The sequence below is a fragment of the Dipodomys merriami genome, unplaced genomic scaffold (genome assembly GCF_024711535.1).
Source record: "Dipodomys merriami isolate MVZ:Mamm:240054 unplaced genomic scaffold, mDipMer1.0.p SCAF_27, whole genome shotgun sequence".
NCBI classification, from domain to species: domain Eukaryota; kingdom Metazoa; phylum Chordata; class Mammalia; order Rodentia; family Heteromyidae; genus Dipodomys; species Dipodomys merriami.
Window position 1 is genome coordinate 762,601 of NW_027204159.1, and position 18,810 is coordinate 781,410.

An 18,810-nucleotide genomic window follows, 5' to 3' on the forward strand; every position below is an offset into this window, starting at 1 on the left:
GCCTAAACTGGTTCACACTCACATTTGCCCAGTAAAAACTGTCAGATAAGGACACTGTCTGAAGGCCACGTACTGGATTAAGTGGAGACCAGGCAAAGCGAGCCTTTCCCAAACAAATGGAATTTGGAGAGACATCTTTTATTATCAAGAAATTTAATAAAATCATCAGTCTATGTCTTATATCCAGAAATCTGCCAAATGAGATCATTTCTGTTACATTTGTGTTTAAAAGGCCAGGTAAGAGAGTGGGGAAGTTGGGAAGATATTGATTAGACAGAAGAATAATTTCTTGAGATGAACTGTTCATTATTGAGATACTATGTTGTACGCTCAAAGATTACTGAGGGGAGCACTTAAGATTTTCTACACACTACACATACACACACACACAGCATGTGAAGTAATGCTTAAGTTAAATAGTTTGATTTAGCTACTTCACAACTTAAACATATATCAAAACATCAGGTTGTATGACATGAATGCATGCATTTTTTAACTTATTTAAAAAAAAAACATAGAAATCCCTGCTGGTGGTTCTCATCTATAATCCTAGCTAGTTGGGAAGCTGAGATCTGAGGATCATGGTTCAAAGCTAGCCTGGGCAGAAATGCCCCAGAGACTCTTATCTCTAATAAACTACTCAGAAAAAGCCAGAAGTGGCTCTGTGGCTCAAGTGGTAGAGTGCTAGCCTTGAGCACAAAGAGGCTCAGGGACAATGCCCAGACCCTGAGTTCAAGCCCTAGGAACAGCAAAAAAAAAAAAAGGACCAAGTCCCATCATTTTCAAACAGGAGTTCTCTCCTTGAAACCCATGTGACTTCTAAAGAACATCATGTAGACAAAAGAAAACTGCCATCTAATAAGCCACTCATTAAAAAATATCTCTGAAATATGTATGCTTTTATTTTCCTGAAGAACAACAAGCCAAAATGTGATGGAGAGAGAAGGAAAGATAACATATTTGCCAAACGAAAAGGTAGGGAAAAGACCTGGGTGCTGGCCATGTATTTTTTTCAAAGAAGGCTCCTTGGCACCTACAACTTCTGATGACCCTTTCATGGAGCACCTTAAATAGAATTGCAAAAGGAAGAGCAAAAAGGAGAAAAGTCCTAGAAATAATAGGTAAGCAAACAGATCTATATTCTTTGCACCTCTAAAATGTTATTTTTGTCTATATTACCCTGGGGAGGAGGGAGGGTAAGGAACTGAACCGAAATTATTTTAAAGACCTTGTGTGGTGTTGTTATTTTGTATACAGTTTTCCAGGTTCACACTTAGAATCAAATTATAAATGCCATATGTTGGGAAAAATTACTAGGTAATATAAGAAAAGTACAAGAAGGCCCTCAAATTTAAAAAAAAAATCAGAACAGTCCATTTCTCATGTGACATCCAATGGGTTTAGCCAATTAACACCACAGTAGATCTAATAAATTAGGTCAATAACTTGCAATGTTAGAGTCCCATCACAAGGGTTTTGCAAAGCACTGGACCTCGTGACAACAGTGGTGGCAATTCTGACTTGTCAGAGGTAGAAATCCAAGCCATTTAGGGAGAAGGAATCAAGTGAGTTGAGAAACAATAGAAAGTACTGTACTGAGTGCTCAGAAATCCCCCCTCCCTTTTCTTAAGCTTCCTGGTTTATTTTTGAAGCCTATATGCTATGAACCCTGTATGGAGGATGTGCCATTCACAGTGTATCCTGGGATGCTTCCTGGACCCAACCATCTGGGCACCAAAGGACCCAAGAGTCCAGCCTGAATGGTGATTGTCTCCAGAAGCGCCTTCACTGTTTCCAGCGTCAGGACTTATTAAAACCCCAAAGGGAAGTAATCCCTGAATGCCACTAAAAGACTTCCAGCTGCTACCGTTTATGAAGTAGGCTTGAGGAGAAAGGGGGAGGACAGAGGGGGAGCACAGAGGGGGAGCAGGAAGGATGAGAAGACAGAAGAATTTAGACAAGGGCAAGTTATCCAAACAGAGCCCCCATCAAGAAAGAGTCATGTTTTATCAGCTTAAGCTTTCCTACCTCCTCTCCAAAAGCATTTCTCCCTTCAACTCTCATTAATTCTTTTTTTATAGCTGTCTACTTTCTTTAAAAAAAATAATAAAGGCAGTACATGGCTAGAGAAAGTCTGTAAGTGTGTGAAAATTAGAAAGACTAACCAGATGAATTACCTGGAAACAACTGAATATGTTTGCCCTAAAAAAAGAAAATCAGAGAAGAAAAAAAAAAATCATGGAAAAGAGTTAGAGTAGTTCTCAGTATCTGTCTCTCCCTTCTCCATTCTTTTGAAAAAGGTCTTTTCATCTCATTAAGTTAAGCTGATTAATAAAAATTCAGCAGTTTGCTCATGGGTCCTTTAGAAGTGGTGATACAAACTGAAAGATACAGGCGGAAGGTTTTTGTGCTGGAGACAATGTGTGTGTGTGGGGGGGGTGACTTCTTAAATCCATTGATGCCATCGGCCATTGGGGATAGTCACCTTGGATCAAATTCCTCAGAAAACACCGTATTGCTGTTATCTTCTAATAACCTTAAAAAATTTAGTGCTTACTTCGAAATAAAAAGATGGAGAGAGGCATTTTTTTAGAAAAGAAATATAAGAAAAGAAATATTTAGTTCATTTCAAAAATTATTTGAAGTAGTAGACAAAACACGTGGTATAGCAATACAAGTTTCCGGAAAAAAATTATTTGATCCCAAAGAAATCACATTATGTAAACAGAAGTTTCTGCTCATTTGCAGTAAAACAAAACAAGTAGATAAACCTAGTTTCCTATGTGAATAACTTTCTATTTTGTCATCCAAAAATCTTTTTTAATTACCTAGTTGGTTCCTGATACTTAGTACTCAATCAAGACTAATTTCCTCAATAACTTTTAAATGACTGTAGTTTTCCTTTAAAGATGAAAAACGTCAATTGCGTAACGTCATGACTTGCAAATGTTATCAACTGTTCAAGCATTAGTTAAATTCATCCAGAAAAAAATTATAAAACATCTATCATATTAAAATTTCTAAAAGAGACAAAAAGATGAGTAAGTACATCTGCATTGTAGATGTTGAATTATTTTCTGGACACCTTTTAAACATGCATAATACTAAACAGCTCATTTGAATTTTATCCAAAGTATTTTTCCTGATGACTGAATTAAATTTGTACATTTTCAATTTCGTGATATTCTCTTTTAAGTCTCCCTAAGTGACATTCACTATTGATATGTTAATAACCTCACCAAATGTATTTCTATCAAATCTTTATGTGTATACAACAGTGTTTTAGTACCAATTTGTCTATATTATATTGAATTAAATTTTGTAGAGAATCTAATTCTATCATTAAATTTACCCTAAGATTCTTTGTCAGAATCTTCCTTGGAAAGATCTTTGAAGTAGTTATCTTCACTTTACTCTTACCTTATGGATATTATATTTACTCAGTCATTAAGTCCCTACATTGTCCAACTGCTTAAACGTGTTAGGCATTTTCAAAGACAAATTTCTTTACTTAAAGACTATTAAAACAAAATTTACCACCAAAACGATTCATTCTAAACCCTGAACAAATTATTTAGCTATTACTGTTTTCTCCAGATAAATATAGAAGATTCACTACCATTAAAAACACCCAACTATATAAGCCGGGCGCTGGTGGCTCACGCCTGTAATCCTAGCTACTCAGGAGGCTGAGATCTGAGGATCGCGGTTCAAAGCCAGCCCGGGCAGGAAAGACTGTGAGACTCCTATCTCCAATAAACCACCAGAAAACCGGAAGTGGCGCTGTAGCTCAAGTGGTAGAGCACTCGCCTTGAGCTGAAGAGCTGAGGGACAGCACCCAGGCCCAGAGTTCAAGCCCCACGACCGACAAAAAAAAAAACACCCAACTTTAACAAACACATTTCCTGTATGGATTATTACCATTTTGCCATCAACCATTTCTCTCTTCAAATACCTAAGAGGTTGAGTCCAAACAAGGAAGTTAAGAAAAACCATAAATAAGGATCTGTTTATACTTCTGTGAAGGCTAGGTGAGCTATGTTTTTAAATTCTCAATTAAAAAATATGTTAGCTAAACTTATACTATACTCTTAATATCTAGCAATTAAGGTATAGGTCACAGAGTATAAAGCTGTAGTTATATATAATAAATAAGCTGAAATCTAAGATACAACATGAGGACTTTACATTGTAACTGGGCGCTGGTGGCTCATGCCTGTAATCCTAGCTATTCAGGAGGCTGAGATCTGAGGATTGAGGTTTGAAGCCATCTAGGTGGAAAGTCTGTGAGACTCTTATCTCCAAGAAAAATCTGGAAGTGATACTGTGGCTCAAGTGATAGAGTGCTACACTTGAGCAAAATAGTCCAGGAACTGCACCCAGACCCAGAGTTCAAGCCCCTTGACTGGCAAAATAAAAAATAAAAAAATAAAATATATATGTATTACATTGTAGACCACAAATTTTCAGAGTACACTGACATGCTAATATTCTCATAAGTGTAGTAATCATCTCATTATGTATGTATTCCCAAAGTATACTTTAAGAATATATAAATTTCAAACAATTTTTTAAATATGTGCTTTAAAGGGCTCATCTTCATTCATATTTTAATTTTTTGTACCAAGTGCATTATGTTATCATAAACAAATAATAAATCCTGAGTCTGAAAGTAAGTGGATCATTAAGTATCTGATATGGACCAATCTTCCCTGAGGTAAGAGCAGTTCCTGAGGGATACTACACAGGGAAAGGAAGGGCACTGATTCTAAATGTCAGTGTTTGTTCTTCTTTTTACTAATTCACTTGAGTTCATGAGACTCCCTGTAAACACGGAGGTAGGAAAGAACACACACACACACACACACACACACACACACACACACACACACACACACACACACACACACACACACACACACACACGTCCTTGCAAATTGTGCATACCAAATTGGGAAAAGTTATTAAGAAAAAATTATGGTGTTTCCAAAAAAAACTATGTACCTGGAGAAGGGCACGGATGCTGGTGCTGTCAATATCATCCTCAGAACTTCCTTGATTCTGAAGAAATCTTACTGAAAAAGCTTTTCTCTCTATAGACATTTTTTGTATAAACCACACACACAGGGTTCTAACCTGCTCAATAAGAACCAGATATCCAAACTTTTCAACATAAATATGCAGCTGTCTACACACTTTTGTTAGCATCTCTGACCTGTATCATAAGTACGATCATCAACAATGGTCTGATAGGTTTTCAAAATTTACAAGAGAAATAAAGTTCAAGTCATAGGCCCATAATTAGCACTGTTGTTATAAGCTCTTATTTTTTAAGAATATTTTTTCAGTGAAAATAATTAAATTGGGAAATAGAAATAACTATTAGTAAAATAAATGTACTTTAATACTCACTTTGATAGCCAAAAAAGCAACACAATATGGGAGAATGATAAGCTAAGAAGGAAAAAGAAAAGATTCCAGCTGGGCGTCAATGGCCCAGCCTGTAATCCAACTACTCAGGAGGCTGAGATCTGAGGATCGCGGTTCAAAGCCAGCCCGGGCAGGAAAGTCTGTGAGACTCTTATCTCCAATAAACCACTAGAAAACCTGAAGTGGCGCTGTGCCTCAAGCGGTAGAGTGCTAGCCTTGAACTGAAGAGGGTAGGGACAGCGCTCAGGCCCAGGGTTCAAGCCCCACAACCAAAAAAAAAAAAGATTTCACAAAAGCTCAGATTCTTTATTAGATAGCAGGAAAACGCAAAGTTTTAAACTACGTCCCACAAATTACTAGATGGAAAACCCCACTGGCAACACATTCTACTGCTGGTGATGGCTGCTACTCACAAATCAATCTCCTTAGATGAGAATATCTAACCTCTTTCTAAGAAGACACCTTCTGCTCTGTAACTGTGATTAGTCACCCCAAAACCACACTGCCACAGGAAATGGGGTGAATCCAGTCCAACTACCCATAAAACTGATTAAGAGTAATTTGATTAGAAACTGCCAAGAAAAGAGACCTGGAAGTGGAGCAGGCATCGGTGCAAATGAGCTTCATAAGCAGAACTAGCCAAAGCAAAGAAGACAAGAGGGCAGAGGAGTTAAGTAATAACTCATCATTAGTCTTTATATACCCATCTCTACATTTACCATCATCTTGATGCAAATGCATTTAATAGCTCACTTGAAAATTTAATTGATTTTCTACTTGAATCATTCTTTCTTACATAGATAAATTGATACCCTAGACCTTATTTTAAGTATTCAGCTTGTCTTGTCTACTTAAGACTTTACATGGATTATTAAAACAATTCTTGAAATATCCATTTCATATAACACAGTTTACCATACCATCTATCTATATACATATACTTATGACCAGATTAAAAATAGATAAGGAATATGATAGCAAGTATACTAATAAAACATAATACAGGCATATTGTATGATTCCTTCAGAATTTTTAAACTTACACCTTTATTTCCTTGTACTGGAGTTTGAACTCAGGGTCTCATACTCTGAATCCTTGAGCCATGCCTGTAGACTTTTTGCCTTGGTTATTTTGAAATGCAGTCCGGGTCTTTGTCTAGACTAAACACTGCCCATTTTGCGCTAACTGCGATAGCTGAGATAAAAGCCAAATGCCACCGTGTCCAGCTTCTTCCCTGGAGATAGAGGCTCATGAATTTATGTGCTCAGGGCTGGCCTGGCATTGTTCTCCAGATCTCAGCCTCCCACATAGCTGAGACAGCAGGTACATGCCACTGCACCTAATTATTGGTTGAAACAGGCTCTCTCAAACTTTTTGCTCAGGCTGTCCTCAAGTTGCAACTCTTAAACTAGGCATCCGAATAGCGAGGGTTACAGGCAGGAACTCCTGGAAACAGCTAGGTTTTCCAAATTTTTTTTTTTTTCCCAATTTTTATGAAGCCTTCCTTAACTTATTATCTTTTCCCAGTGGCAAAGGAAAACCAGTTTCAATAAATCAACTCACAGTAGATCTTATAGCTGTGAAATAAAAGTATTTAAGTATTCAAAATTCTTAATTTATTCTTATTAAGAACTTAGATGTCTAAAAAGCTATTTTCACTTTCTTTTAGAGCCAATCTGAAGTTTATTGGAAGTTTATTCAGATACATCTAAGTCCAGATGTCCCTGTGTCAAATTTCAGGATTCGACTAATTAACGTTGATAATGGTTGTTACGTCTTAAAAAATAATATTTTAGTCATTTAAACAAAAAAGCTGTATTTCTTCAAATATTTCCATATGTTGTAGATATCTATGAACTAATAAAAATACGAGAGAAGGCATATTACATGTTTCAACCAAGGCAACAGGCCAGTAGATTCACAAAGACAAAAGTGACCTTGAAGAGAAAAGATATCCCTTTATTTCACAGATGAGGAAACTCAACTTGACCAGGGTTAACTGACTTGACCAAGGGCAAACAGCTAATAGTCTCAATGCCTTGTCCCATTTCCAGATCTTCTGGTCAGATGCTCTCACCTAAAAAGACCATTTAATTCAGTAACCTTATAAAGACGAAAGACAGTCCCAGGGCATTCAATGACTTGCTTAAGGTCAAACAGCTAGTTTAAAAAAGAAAAAGTGACATACACCTAACTCTGAGACTTGGTAGTTTTTGGTTTTTTCAAAGATATTACTTTATGTCAAATCGTCAAAGACAGAAAGGAGAATTTGCACACAAGTTCAGTTAGGTGACCAGAACACTGCAACAGGCAGTCAAGAAAACAAAACCAATGGGCAAGCAATGATGATATTTAAATAATTGGTTCTCCACATTCATGAATCAAAGTAACAATAATCACACATATATACCATTGAGAAAATATGCACCAGGCCTTACATGCATTCTTTTCCCACTGGATCATCATAATTTTGCAGAATATTCATATTCCTATGTGAAAACAGTGTTGAAGAAAAGCAGCAGTATTTAAGCACAGATCACTCTGACTGAAAAGCTTCACCATGCTCTTGGACACATCTCTGTATAATTGCAATTTCTTATATAGACTCAAAGATACTAAAAGAATATAGAAATCCCTTAAATCCCTAGTCATAGTGGTACATGTCAACTCACAGGAAGGTATATATAAGGAGAAGATGAGTCCAGGTTGGCACTGGGAAAAAAAAAAAGCCTAACACCCTACCTGAAAAAATGACTAAAGCACAAAAAGCTAAGGGCCTGGCTCGAGCAAACACAGTCCCTGATTCAAGTCTCTATATTGCCAAAAAAGAAAAAGAAATTTATTCAAATTATTTCTTAATAGATAAGTATCTTATGTAGAAGGTATGTTTCTAAATAGACATGGAATAAAACATAATTAAACTGTTGGAATAACTCCATTAGAAGAATATATTATTATCTCCATTTCTAGATGCAGAACATAGAAACGTGTGTTTCAGCAAGTAGTAAGGGAAGTCAGTAGTAAGTGAAGAAGGAGAGAACTGTATACAGAACCTACCTTATATTCTAAACCATCATGCATCAGCCCTTGTGTAAAAGTCATCGCATATAAGTCACAATCTCTGGCCTCAAGAATTTGAAAATCTAGCAATGGGAACAAAATATATACAGAGATGTAGTGTTCAAAAACTATAGTATTAGTCACATATTAATGTTATTCATATAAACAACTAAACTTGGAAAAGGGAGTAACAAAGCCACTACAGAGGTACCAAAGACTGTGAAGGAAGGATGAATCAGTTAATGTTTCCTGGCTCAAGAGTTAGCTAATAGATCTACTTTTGTCTGACAAGACAGATACACATATAAAATAAAGTAAGTGCCAAAACTCTTTCGTCATCTATGTTGTATCTCTGGCAGTGAGGTGGGAACTTGATCCACTTACATCCTATGAGGAGACTTCAGTCTTTGAAACCAATGAAGACTAACTTACTGAAGACTAACACAACAGGGCAAAACCCTTATGAAGGAAAGAGTAGAGTATAAACTTTCCCCTTAATGTTAAAAATGTGGCCTTAACTCCAGGGATAGGAGCCAGACAGGGTCTCAGTAGCTTCCTTTCAACTTTGCCGTGAACTTAAGAGAATAGAAGGTGTGGGTGGAAGAAAAGGGCCACAGAATTGTGTACATAGAGTCAATTCAAGCACAGGTATAGTCCTTTCTATCAGATACCAAAACTATTATTGCCTTACTAACTCAAATTGTTCATGTTATTAGCTCAAAATGTGTACATCATAGAGTAATAACATCTATATTTCAACATTGAAGTTTATATTTGCATTATGCTAACCAAAACTAATTAAAATGTAGGAAATTAGAATAAATATAGGGGAAATTTTCCTGACTATATAGTTGTTATATTTGGAAGTTTTGTTTGAAGAATATCCAGAATATTCTTTTGAAAGTTTAAACAAAACAAACAAAAAAAAACCCACAAAAAATAGCTCTAGACCTTGCTTGGCCAGAGCTCAGGAATTAAGCTTTCCTGAGGGCAGGGAGGAGGGCTGGCTAGCATATGAATCCCTTCTTCAGGACATACAGGAGCTATGTACACTTCATGGCCTCACAGTTCCAAAGAACAAGTCCACAAAACAATTAACCTTTGTTTGTACTAATTATTGGCTGTGAGCGAAACAGTTGTGGCTTGCTACCTCAGTCCATTAAACACTCAACAAGCTAGAATAAAAGTGTGCATTTTTTAAACTCTCTTTTCATATTAGCAGATCATCCCTATCATTCTCCACTGTGCTTCCTCAAAAATTCTGCCCCAAGGTCACTCTTCAACATTTCAGAGTTCTGTTAAACTATGGGTGTCACTCTGTATAGCCCAGATGAGTGGTTAAGGGCCACTTAGAGCTAAGTGGCCTTCAGCTAGTTTAAAATATGCAAAACTTAGTCTTCTCATCTGTAAAACAAGAATCATTATACTAGGACTCTGGTAAGAGCTCTTGTCAGAATTAAATAAATGATAATGACTGCAAAGTCTGTGAAGCACTGGGTAGTATACAGCAAGTGCTCAATAAATGGGAGATTTTCAAGTCAATTCCTAGAGGGTTGCCCACAGAACTGAAGTGGCTTATTCGAGCAAAAGGAAATCTCTTCCACAGGATCATTCCTATTTGTCCCCTAGAAAGTTCCAGGCCCTGTGCTATAATTCAAAGAACCATGAGGCCACCTAGCAGCCCTCTGTGAGGCCTAGAAACAGAGGTGAGCAGATCTTCCAAGCCTTCTCTCTGAAATACAATCTTATAACTCTTTGATGATGTTTGATTTGCTTTTCTGTCTTACACGTCATGTTCCTGCTGATGATTTTTGTAAACTATTTCTTTTTAGCTTAAAAGAAAAGAATGGACTGATCCAAAGGTCAGAAAAAGAAGTTAGATACAATAACATATCCCAGGTTTCATATGGAAAAATTAAATTTGCCCTGAGTTTTTAATGACTCATAAACCAAATGTAAGATCTTCAATATTTAGCAGAATTTAGTTACATTTGCAAAGCATTTATTGTGGCTAAAACACACAACTGTATAGAACAATCACAAAACATGCAGGTCCCTATCAGTCCATCCAGTATTTAAAAAACAAAAATCATCCATCAGTATAAACTTTCCCCTTAATGTTAAAAATGTGGCCTTGGCTCCAGGGATAGGAGCCAGACAGGGTATCAGTCTCCTCCTTTCAACTTTGCCGTGAACTTAAAACTGCTTTAAAATATAAAGTTGTGAAAAAAGAAGAAACATGGCCTTACATGGATCCACTACAACATGGCCAACCCAACCTTTGAGTCCATGCTTCAATTTTCTCCAGATCCCATACAATCAAATAAACTGCTTTCTGTACGCCCCAAACACAGCTGTAAGGTTAGAGCCAGCAGACCTCTGTTCTTGTTGCTAAAGACTCCTTAGAGTCTTCTTTTACTCCACTTATGACTACTGAAATCATATCCACTACCCTAAATTATTTCTTTTCCAGAAAGAACCTCCTGATACCCTTCCTGAATAGATATATTTTGTTTTCTCCCTGTGCCCGCAGCATTCCATGCTGTATTATGACATTATTTGTTCTAATATGTTAGTCAAGCAGAACAGTTTGGTGATTGCCTGAGCAATTAATGAATATTCTAATTGTCCTGGTATTTGCCTGCATGTGGTAGTGAGCACTGATATGCCAAGCATCACAGAAGGACTATGCATTTAAAGTGATGCAAGACCAGCAGAAATGAAAAATGCATGTATGCTATTGGTTTTGCTGTGTATTTATTAAAAACTACTTTGCAGTGAGTATGCATGATAATTTCTTTTTAAGGATGTTTATTTTCCCAGTTAGTAAATGTACCAGGATGGTTTTCACTAAAACATAAGTCAGCCAGCTGTTTGTTTGGGTTCTTGAATTAAATGATAAAAAAAAAAAATTACAGGCAGCTTTTACTCAACAGTGTTCTGCTTTAAACAACAGAATCTGTTCCATATTTAAATGATCTAATCTTTTCAAACAAAAAAAGTTTAATTTTTTTTCATATAATAGGAACATGTCTTCAGAACTTCAAAACTTTCATTTCAGATGGCATATGGTTCCCCCTCACCCATCTGATACCCCGGGGATGCTGAAGCACTTAGGAGACCCAAGAGAGTGTGTAATCCAACATGACAGCTGAAGGAGGGAAGCTGGCAGAGCATCAGAACAGGTATCAGGGAGGGATAACTATTATTCTAGAATCCAGGTTTACCCCTTATCCTTTTTACAAGTTCACCAAAAGCAACATTTCAGGGCCCCTAAGAAGACAGCATCACTGCCATAAAGGTTTTACTCCAAGATGGGCTCAACCCACCCAGACAAGCAGCTTCATGTCTCTTAAACTTCTCTGAAACATACAGGAAGGCCAGTGTTTTCACACTTCACTCTCCTAAATTCTCTATAACCCAACATAAGCTCCTGCTAGCTTTGTAGTCGGCTTCTCTTTCCTCTGGACTTAGCATTTACCAGTTCAGCTGTGGGCCCTGTTAATTTCCCTCCACAGCCTTTCTTCTTTCCCTAACACATGCATGCTGGAGCCACAGCTAGAGTGCTGACTAAGGAAGAACAATAGGAGGCTTTGAGCAAGGCTCAGCTCCAGACCTAGTCAATATTTACTTCAGTTTGAAGCCACTGTTTTAAAGCTTCTTCCAAGCAGAACTCAACTGTGGGGAGTCCCCAGAGGTTTCTAGATTTTATTTTAACAAGAGGGAAGAGAGGTGTAGAGATAGAGTAAATAGATTACTGTCCAAACCACTTTCTCAGAGAAAATAAGGGAGACTGTTCAACAAAACAGGTTAGACTCTCAATACTAATTAGCAATTTATAGCAAGAAAAACCAATCATCTTCTAACACCAATTGTCACCCTCTTAAAACTCCTAATCAGGGTGCGGTGCAAATCCACTTAATATGACCCCTGCATATCTTGTGAGTGAGCAGGTCTCTGATCCTATCAACTACCCAGAGTTTGCCAATGTATGCCTATTCTACCCAAAATAGCACCATAAGTATCTGTCAAGCCAGAGCTTAAGCCAATCCAATGTGTCCTAAAATGAAATTAAGATCATCAAACGTTAAAAATTAAGAGGGTGTTGTGTTCCTGAGTATGATATCTTAGTAGACTGGGACGGTTGAAGCATGATGCTACTACACAGATACTCTCCTCTCACCAAATGGCTTATTATGAGATGGTAAGTGGGTTGATTATTTGGGCCCCAAACTATATTGGAGTCAATGGAGTTTCCTTGTGAGTTTACATTGCCTTTTGTTGGGAAAATGTAGGGATACAGCATATTAAAACAAACAAACCTACTTAACTATACATTCTAACTGCCTAATTCATTTTAACTTATTTTCTTTTAAAAGGAATCAATTGCCATACAATTAAGCCAAAGTAACAGTTGGGAAATCTTTAAATGAAAAGAGTTTACTAAAGATTTTGTTGTAACCCAAGGAAAGAAATTCATGATTATCTGTGGTAAACAACTGTAATATAATTATTTCATTCAAATCAATCGATGGACTTTATTATTTTTAAGACCTAATCCTACATTCCATTCACATTTTACAATATTTCTATAAGGGAAGAATCAAACAATCCAAAAAGCTTAATAAGAGAAATTGAGGAAGATTTGCAACTGGTCTAAATTTGAATTTCTAGTTTATGATAATTGCTTAATAAAGAGGTCATTGTCTTCTAAATATGTAAACTATATTGACAATTTAGGCTTTGCAAGGAGAACTAAGGAGAATTCAAACCATTCCTCTTTTCTTGTAAGCCGTGGTTACAGCATAATTGGCCCATTTTATTCATTTAAATTTATCAACTCACTGAAATATTTTAATTCTTATTTGCCACATTAATGAAAGTTTAAATAAAACATAAATCATATAATTCAAACATAACTCAACATCAAGGACCTACTGGATTGTTATATGCCATTTCATGAAATGAAATGCCTTCATGAAAATACAAAGTAAACCTAGTTAAGGTGGTCTCTAGCTGACATATCTAAACTGATATACCAGAGTAGTAATTTTTTAATAATTCAAAGTGGCAGTAAGTAAGTTAGCAAAATTTAAACCTTTTGACTGCCCTTTAGTGAAGAAAGAAAGCCTAGCACAAGAGTAAGATTAAAAGTATTAACTATTCATTGAACTTAGAAGAAAAGTAACATAAAATTAGGAAGCTTCAACTTTGAAATAAACTCACAGCAAGCTCATTCCCTTAATAAACCTAACTTCCAGTTTAGCAAGACAAAAGAAACCTACTTTTGTATGAAATGATTCAAGAACAGCAAAGATAAACCCAGCATTCCCCAGAGCAGAGCAATTCTAAGTATTAAAACATTGTACTTATGAGGGAAATCTGTTATTCAAAGTTAGCAGTGCTCTTTCAAAGAATTTGACTACTGCTAGTAATAAATCTAATATTTTTATTGCCATTAGGCAAGTTCTATCATTACATTTTTGGGTAAAGCACTTACGGATCATTGATATTTTCCTTACAAATTATGTTTTCCCTTTTTTTTTTACCCTAAATGAGATTTATAACTTTAAGAGTAACATGACATTATAAAATAATTATGGAAATATATAAGCACATTATCGAAATTTTAATACAAATAATGAGATATTTGATATTGACCTAAATAGCTATAAGTATATGAAGTAAATCCCACTTTGACTAACCACCAGACAATTCTCCAAGAAAACAGTGTTATTCAGCTTTCAATGCATTAAAATGTTTCCTTGACAAATCCTCAGCTAAATGCTGTGATCTATTTATGCTCCTAACACTAATGTGAGTATAGTTAATATATACTAAGATTTAAGTCAGTCAATAGGTACAGTTCTTAAACACAGAGGTTTCAAGAGGCTAAACCCTGTTTTCTGGCATCAAACTAAAAAATCCAAGGATTTCTGGGACTGCCTGGCTGCTGTAAGAAACAGCCCCGAACAGGAATTGATTTGTTACAACAAGCTCCTCATTGGAAATACAGTACAAGCATTCTCCAAGACAGTGTCGGTATTCATTAAGTTCTCCTTGGAGATAGAGATATCGCACTGTACCAATGAAGTCCAAAGTAGAGAAAACAATATAGATGAAACCAACTGAGAGGAGAAGAGAAGATGTTATAAATAAACGACCAATTTTACAAATGAGATACAAGAGACATTTCTGGGAATTAGGTCTTACCATCAAATGTCACTCTTTACATGTTATTACTCTTGTAGAAATCACAAGATAAAACCTAAAATGTGAACTTCCTTTAAAAAGAGCATTACACATGAATAAATCTATGAATTGTATCTTGCACAGAGGCCATGCTAATCTTTCCTGTATCGTTCCAATTTTAGTATATGTGCTGCCGAAGCGAGCACTATGAATTGTATCTTCAAGGATATATATATATATATATATATATATATATATATATATATATATATAAAATAAGATCACACAGCTCAGATTTTTAAGTGAGTCAACTCTTCTATGATGCTTAGAAAATAAGTTTGAATGTATAAGAAAAATACATTTTCTTTTTATTTTTTGTTTGAGACAGGTTCTCACTTTGTAACACAGGCTAGCCCCAAACTATCAATCTTCCTGCTTCTGCCTCCAAGGCCTCGGACTACAGATGCATTATTACCATGCTCAGCTATAAGAACATACTTTCTATGCAACATATAATAATGAACTGAATTACAATGTGATCGTCACCTGTATGGTGTGAAGTAACCCCCTTCCATTTCTGTTCTTTTTTCTCTAGCCATATTGCAGCATGCCTGATTCTGTTCTTTTAATGACAGTTTTATAGCAATTTTGAAAGTCACACATATATGTTTTCCTTAAAATTTCCGCAAGAGAGAAACATCTTTATCATGCCCATTTATCAAGACAAAAAAATTGAGATTCAGATTGGCAATGATGAACAGAACACATTTGTTTTAGTGCGAGATGAAATTTAACTAGAACTAAAACCTGTCTGTGAAAACAGACAGGTCTACACAGTGTGGTTTTTAAATATGTATTCTTCTACTTTAAACTTATCAATGGCCAGAAATCTTAGGTACATAAACACTATTTTGAACAGAGCCAATTCCTTTAGTTTAATAAAGTGACTTTATTTTGATCAATCAAAATATCCTACTCCTAAACTTAACTATCTTCTAACACATGGCATATACCTATATAAAGCCAATTAAATTCAGTCAGAGAAGATTCTTGAATTTCAGGAACTATGAGACTCATAACCTCTAAAAACCTAGGAGACTATCACTATTTCTGAGAACCCTATTGGACCAGATCAAGCACACACATAAAAGCCTACAACCAACCAACAGTCTTCCTTTGAATTACTGTTCTTAATCAGGTTTATTGTTCTTACAAAATTCTACCCGATACTTTAATTAAGCCCATTTTATCAACAATGTAGCAAGAAAAATATTTGCTTCTGTTTTATAATTAACTATAAAAATGTTAACTGTTATATATATATAAAAGGACACTTAAGGGCAACTCACCTATCCCTCCTCTTCTTGTTTGTTTCATAAAAATACACCTGATTTACACTAAAAAGTTTATTTTTCTCATGATCAATAAGGATATGAATGATGCTTTAAAGATATTAAAATTCACTTACAGTAGTACAATCACATTCATATTTGAAAATAGGAAAGCAAAAACAAAAACAGGCAGACTCTTTACTCATTAATAACAACATCACATTAAATTTCCATGGTAAAAGAATGGTGGACAAGCTGTACAGAAAGCCATAGCACATTTGTAGGTGAGATACAGCTCTCCGGATTTCTCACCCACAGAATAGCGGGAAAAGAAGGCATTTGCTCCCCGTTCTTCTATAACTTCAATGAAGTGCAGGCTACAGAAAGCAGCCCCTAAAAACCTAGCCAGTGGAAGCAAAGAAATTGTTCGTCATCTATGTTGAATGTAAAATAAACATTTTGGGTTAAGCTAACCATACGGATTTAAATTGGGAAAGTGTTAAAAATATGTTTTTGAGGTGTAATTTTGGAATTGCCACATAAAATACATCTGGGGAGAGTTTGCAGCAAATAAATATCCTTTGACATTTATGACAGGATTCTTTTTAAACTTTTGGACCAGGACATCTTTTTTATACCACTAGAATTTGCCTTTAGAGAATGGTTACAATAAAAATCCCTGGCCAATACTTTTGTGTGATGGCAGATTTTTAATGAAGCAAAAATTTATTTTATACATCTGAGATTTAGGAGAAAGGGACTAGAAATGAAGATTACTAGGCTTCTTAGGCTTTTGAAAGGACAGCTTTTATTCATATAACTGCTGAGACATCTTAGGAGCTACAAAGCTATATAGAAAGTTCATGGCAAAACACAACTTGAGAACCTGGTGATCCAAACACTACATCAAGAAAAAGCAGCCTGGACACCACCAAATGTGGTAACATCACCTGGAAACTTTTTAGAAATGCAAAATGTCAGGTCCTACTCCACCAACTAAATTAAAATCTGCATTTCAACACAATCCCCAGGAGATTCACCTTGGAGGTGAAAAACAGTGAAAAACAGTGAGCAGAGATGGTTCAAGGAAAGCTTCCTGGAAGCCAGGATGTTGTTTATATTGTGGTTAAAATGGTGCATAGCCCACACGGGACATTTAATAAACATTTGCCAGGTGAACTGACACATGAATATTTCTTACAATACCTTTTACTCCATTTGGCTGCATTTACAAAATCTTTCAATCAAATGTGCATTGATTTGGGGGCAAAAATGTAGTCTAGTCACCTCAGAATTTGCTGTATGCTGTCCAATGTATTTCCTATAGTGTCATTCAATAACTATTCTGTCATTTTATTTTGTAGATATTCAGTACATGGATGTTATTACTAATAAATATTAGCTATGATAGTTCTTTTTTGGGGGGGGGTCTGGTCGTGGGGCCTGAACTCTGGGCCTGGGCGCTGTCCCTCAGCTCTTCAGCTCAAGGCTACCACTTAAGCCACAGTGCCACTTCTGGCTTTTTTCTTTTTGCTTATGTGGTGCTGAGGAATCAAAACCAGGGCCTCAGGCATGTAAGACAAGAGCTCTTCCACTGAGCCACCTTCCCAGCCCCTGATAGTTCTTTTTGTTTGTTTGTTGTTGTTGTTGTTGTTAGTCATGGGGCTTGAACTCTAGGCCAGGGCGCTGTCCCTCAACTCTTCAGCTCAAGAGTAGCACTCTACCACCTGAACCACAGCGCCACTTCCAGTTTTCTGGTGGTTAATTGGAGATAAAGTTTTACTTTCCTGCCCTGGCTGGCTTTGAACCATGATCCTCAGCCTCCTGAGTATTAGGATTACAGGCATGAACCACCAGCGCCCAGCTTATGATAGTTCTTTAATATGAAAACTCATGTAATTCTTCAACTCACCTGTGTGGCTTTGCTTTTAGGTGGTTCTCTTTACATAGGGAGAATTCACTCAAGGAACGAAAACAGTAACATAAAATATTATAAAAGGACAAGTCTTAATTCTATGAGATACCAGGAAACAAGGCTGGTAAGAGTAACCGAAATTCAATACTGGTTCTAAAACCTTTTATCATTCAATAGCTTCCAAATCTTTTCTTACCAAATTTTATACCAAAGCTGCTATGAAATCAAGAAATACCTTTTTTACAATTGTCATTCTTAAATCCATCCACTGGTGGAAAGGCTCAGAGACAATGAAATGGCCAAAGCCACCAAAAAAGAAATCTAACAATGCAGATTTCTACATAATAAATAAATGGGTTAGTTCTTGAATAACCAGATACCAAAACAAAAGTCTGGAGCCAAGAAATAACAACCCACAAAAAGTTATTTTCAAGAAATAATCAGATAATTAGCAACATAGATAAAACCCACTACAAACTAATAGTTAAATATTGATAGACTCATAAATGTGAGTGAATTTTTAATATCATAAAGAAAGGATACAAAGTTAGGGTGTCTTTCCCCTAAACAGAATTGCTGATTTTTCAATTTTATTAATAGATCCTGTAGACTTCGATTTGCTTTGATTTACTTCAGAATCTTAGGAACTTGAAGATTATCCAATAAGTATGCTGACCTATTTGTATATATTTATGTAAAATATCACATACATACATGCGTGCATGTCTGCACACACACACACACACACACACATACACATGCAGTCATGTTGTCTTCCCAAGAGTATAGTTGACAAAGGTAATAGCAGTGTGTAATTAGTTTTCATTGTTCTCCTAACAGCTAGAGTTCCATACAAGACCTTTTTTTCTTTTTATGGTGTAA

The 18,810-nt window shown here is 36.0% G+C and overlaps 1 protein-coding gene and 1 non-coding gene across 3 annotated transcripts in view; both read right to left on the reverse strand.

Moving 5' to 3' along the window:
* The window catches only part of Efna5 (ephrin A5), a 288,907-nt gene that overhangs the window by 259,746 nt on the left and 10,351 nt on the right, over nucleotides 1–18,810 (reverse strand). The gene's annotated exons all lie outside the window — the stretch shown is intronic.
* On the reverse strand, nucleotides 14,780–14,888 carry LOC138837531 (U6 spliceosomal RNA). The gene has a single exon (XR_011375335.1). It is a non-coding gene; the product is annotated as a U6 spliceosomal RNA (small nuclear RNA).